This window comes from Gorilla gorilla, chromosome 12, assembly GCF_029281585.2.
Source record: "Gorilla gorilla gorilla isolate KB3781 chromosome 12, NHGRI_mGorGor1-v2.1_pri, whole genome shotgun sequence".
Taxonomy (NCBI): Eukaryota; Metazoa; Chordata; class Mammalia; order Primates; family Hominidae; genus Gorilla; species Gorilla gorilla.
The window spans coordinates 31,605,213-31,609,771 of NC_073236.2; the positions used below are offsets into that span (position 1 = coordinate 31,605,213).

General features: G+C 36.2%; 1 pseudogene; it reads right to left on the reverse strand.

Annotated features, from left to right (window-relative positions):
- Positions 1-627: 627 nt before the first annotated feature.
- Positions 628-1,013, reverse strand: LOC129531864 (small ribosomal subunit protein eS24-like; annotated as a pseudogene).
- Positions 1,014-4,559: the final 3,546 nt, after the last annotated feature.

The following is a 4,559-nucleotide window of genomic DNA, read 5'->3' on the forward strand; positions in this document are numbered from 1 at the left end:
ATGTAGAAAAGGATAGGATTTAAGGAAATATGCATGTATGATCTTTTGTGCAAAATAAATACAGGGAAATAAAATCCAGAAACAGACTGTTTACCTACAGAGGGTGAGTGTGAATGGGGTGGAAAGAGTGGGGTAATAGAAACAATAGCACAAAAGAGGGAAGAATGACACTTTGCTGAGCATTTTTTTTAGCTCTAATTCTTAAGAGTTATGATATTTCACATGCCCTCAAATAAATAATTTAAATTTACCAGATATGGGGGAATGGAATACAAACAGTAACAAATGAACTCAACTCTTTTACAAATTATTATTAGAACCACACAGAATTGGGGCACAAGAGAGCTAAACAAAGTAACTTAAAAAAAGCAAGAGTTCTTGACAGTATCTTTAAGGCTAAAGACAAAAAGAACTATGCACAAATACTTCACTATAGTTTACAAATGTGTTTTCACAAGGGTATGAGTTTGCAAATGTGAAATTATGTGTATACTAGGATTGAAAAAATGTAAATATACTGTGGATGAGAGCCAGGCTTTCTTTTTTTTTTCTTTTTGAAAGTTTTTAATTTATTAATCTTCTCATGAAAAATCCACAATGGCCACAGATAACATCATTGTAGCACCTTTACTCCTTCAGCTTTTTGCCAGCACCAATACTAGCCTTTGCAGTTCTCCTGACTTTCTTCATTCTGTTCTTGGCGTTCCCTTTTATTGCCTTCTTGAGGTTTTTTTCTCCTCATAGAGGTCATGTCTTGCAAGTCTGTGTTTGGGTTCGTTTTTCTTTGCATAATCCAGAGAATCGTAAATCATGTCAAAGCCAGTTGTCTTGCCACCACCAAAATTAGTTCTGAATCCAAATACAAAGATGACATCTGGTGTGGTCTTGTACATTTTAGCTAGTTTTTCCCGAATTTCTGTCTTAGGCACTGTTGCCTTCCCGAGGTGAAGGGCATCAATGAGCATTTGTTTCCTCGGAAGTAGTCGGTTGGTCATGAACTTTCTAGCGTGGATAGTTAGCGGTGACGTTCGTGATGGTGGTCTGATGAGAGCCAGGTTTTCTACCATCAGAGCATGGAGTTGCAAATAAGGGAAGGAGAAAGGCTATAATGCATCCTGTAGTGTTGGATTGGAATCAAAATTATTATATGAAGTCATTGTTCTTAGTATATGTACAGATGGATAATTGTACAAATATAGATGTGTATAAATGTGTGAGTATACATACATACATTTTCTAGCTCCTTTAACAAAAGAGCCTAGAAACATCATCCCAGTAACAATGAGAAAACCATTCTCCAATTAAAGGAACCAAGGCTCCTTGGGGACATATTTGACATCAGGATTGGGCAGGGAAAATACAAGATTAGTTTGAAATATTTTCTCATGCTAGAAAGTAAGGAAACACAGAAAGGGGAAAATGTGAGAAGGAAACAACCCACTTTGAATAAAGTTACATAGCCAAATTTGAGAAAATTGGGGCAATAAAATAAATAACAGCAATATATTACGATCTATGGAAGAAAATTTTCAGTTAATCCCGGCCGGGTGCAGTGGCTCATGCTTGTAATCCCAGCCCTTTGAGAGGCCAAGGCGGGCAGATCACTTGAGGTCAGGAGTTCGAGACCAGCCTGACTAGTGTTGTGAAACCCTGCCTCTACTAAAAATACAAAAATTAGCTGGGCATGGTGGCACATGCCTGTAGTCCCAGCTACTCGGGAGGCTGAGGCAGGAGAATGGCTTGAATCCCGGAAGGTGGAAGTGCAGTGAGCTGAGATCGCACCTTGGCACTCCAGCCTGGATGACAAAGCAAGACTCCATCTCAAAAACAAAAAAAAATTAATCCATATTGACATAAATAATATATTAAATATAAACCAAAGGGGGAGAATGGGCAGTATTTTATTACAGTAAGATTTTATTAAATGTAGGAGACATAAAATACAAGAATCATCATTTTGCAAATATAGTAATTGCAGCAAGAAAGAACCTTGGAAGGATGCTAAGATTAGTGGTGAATATATGTTGGGAAAGAACATATTTGCATAATATGAAAGTATCTTCCCACAGGATAATTACAGACTAGTAACTTCAAAGTGGAGATGCTACCTTAGCCAAGTGATCAAAGTTTACATTACTAATAAGAAGATAAATGAACTACATGTAACTTCTTATATGATGCACTGAGTAGGACAAAACATCAGTTCTATGGTATTCTTAGACAAAATGTATAACTTTAGTCCTTAATCATGAGAAAACATCAGACAAATTGAAATCGAGGAAGGGCATTCTACAGAATAATTGCCAGTATTCTTCAAAAACATTTTAGAAAGACTGAGGAATTCTCCAGAGACGTGGAGACATGTCAACTAAGTGCAATGGAGAACATGGATTGTTTCATGAACCAGAGATGGACAACACTAGGATGTATAAAATAACACCCCAACATTTGAACATTAAAGTACTTCAGAAAAACTCATGGGCCAAGAAAAGTTGCACACACAAAAAAAAAATAGCTTAAACTGAAAGAAAAATTTTTTAAAACTTAAAACATGGGATGCAGATAAATCATTTCTTAAAGGTAAATTTAGATGTAATACATATGGAAAATAAAAGGCTTAAATCAATGATCTCCAGGTTCTTTAAGAAGCTAAAAAAATGAGCAAAGTATATCCAAATTAAGAAGGAAGAAGAAGATAAAGATAAAAAACCAACAACATAGCAAATAACCAAAGGTGGAGCTAATTAATACACCCACAAATTGGTTCTTTGACAAAAATTTTTTAATAAACAATGGCTAGCAAGATTTATCACAAAAAAATTAGAGAATCTACAAAATTTAGATAACGGGAATTAAAGAGTTTGTAACTACAGAACCTACAGACATCAATATAATTATGAAAACTTTAGGCCAATACATTTGACAATATCATGGGAAATTATTTGTAAAACTAATTCTTAAAACTGATGCGAAAAGAAATAATAGCTTCTCTATGTATTAAAGAATTTTTTTTAATTAAAAATTTCTATAAGAGAATTCCAGGCTGCATGGTTTCTTAGGTGAATTCTATCAAACATTTAAGAAAGTACAGAGTCCTCAACTTAACAGTGGTTTGACTTGTGCTCTTTTGACTTGATAATGGTGCTTTCATGTGTGTACATTAATGATGAGCATCAGTATGACCAGTTTTTCACTATCAGTATAGTTTTCAATAAATTTCATGAGATACTCAATATTTTAAAATGGGCCTTGTGGTAGATGATGTTGCCAAATTGTAGGCTGATAAAAATGTTCTGAGCAAGTTTAAGGTAGGCGAGGCTAACTCATGATATTCAGTAGGTTAAATATATTAAATGCATTTTAGACTTAAAATATTTTCAATTTAGGATGAGTTCATTAAGACAAGCCCATTGTAAGTTGAGGAGTATCTATAATGCCAATCTTGAACGGACTCTTTTTAAGAAATAGAATTTAAGGGCCGGGCACAGTGGCTCACACCTGTAATCCCAGCACTTTGGGAGGCTGAGGCGGGCAGATCACATGGGGTCAGGAGTTTGAGACTAGCCTGACCAGCGTGGAGAAACCCCCATCTCTACTAAAAGTACAAAATTAGCCGGGCGTGGTGGCGCATGCCTGTAATCCCAGCTACACGGGAGGCAGAGGCAGGAGAATAGCTTGAACCTGGGAGGCAGAGGTTGCAGAGAGCCGAGATTGCGCCATTGCACTCCAGCCTGGGCAGCAAGAGTGAATCTCTGTCTCGAAAAAGAAAAAAAAAAAAAAATTAAAGGGACCCTTCCTATCTTATTTTATGAACCCAGTATTGCCCTGATTCCAAATCGAGACAAAGGCATTATACAACTTTGATATTTATTCCTTATAAACATAGACTCAGAAGTTCTTAAAACATAATAACCAATTGAATGTAGCAGTACATAGAATGGATAATAAACTGTGAGCAAATGAAATTTCTAACAAGATTGCAAGGTTAATGTATTATTTGAAAGATCAGTTTAATCAATTTTATTCACCTGGGCAGTTACATCTGGCAAAACTCAGCAAACTGCCCTTTAAAATAGGAGTATTTATTTTATGTAAATTACGTTTCAATACAATTGATTTTTTTAAAAAACGTTTCCCAGAGTGATCAAAGTGGAGGGCAAGGAACAGTAAACATCATTGCTTATGTTACAGCTACTAGAAGTCTCCAAATTCCAACGACGTGCTTTCAAGCAGGTCTGATCCTTCCCTTGGCGGATACCTCTGACTCAGGTGTGCTACAAATGCATTGCCCCTAGTTGCTTCTATCACCTTAGTGATGGAAGTGAGAAGAGGGTACTGGAGAAAGAAAAGGTGTACAGGGTTCCAAATGTACTTTCTTTTTCCAAAGGACACTAGTGAAGCCAGTGGAAAGCAAACTAGCTGCTAAATAAGTCACAAGTGTGTTCTCATACAGTTTTGCGATTAACTAAATAGGACATTCAATCAATAAAATTTGTTTTACATAGTTCCTCTAATAGGATGAACTTGTGGACTGTGAGATAGGGCTGATATAACCTGTT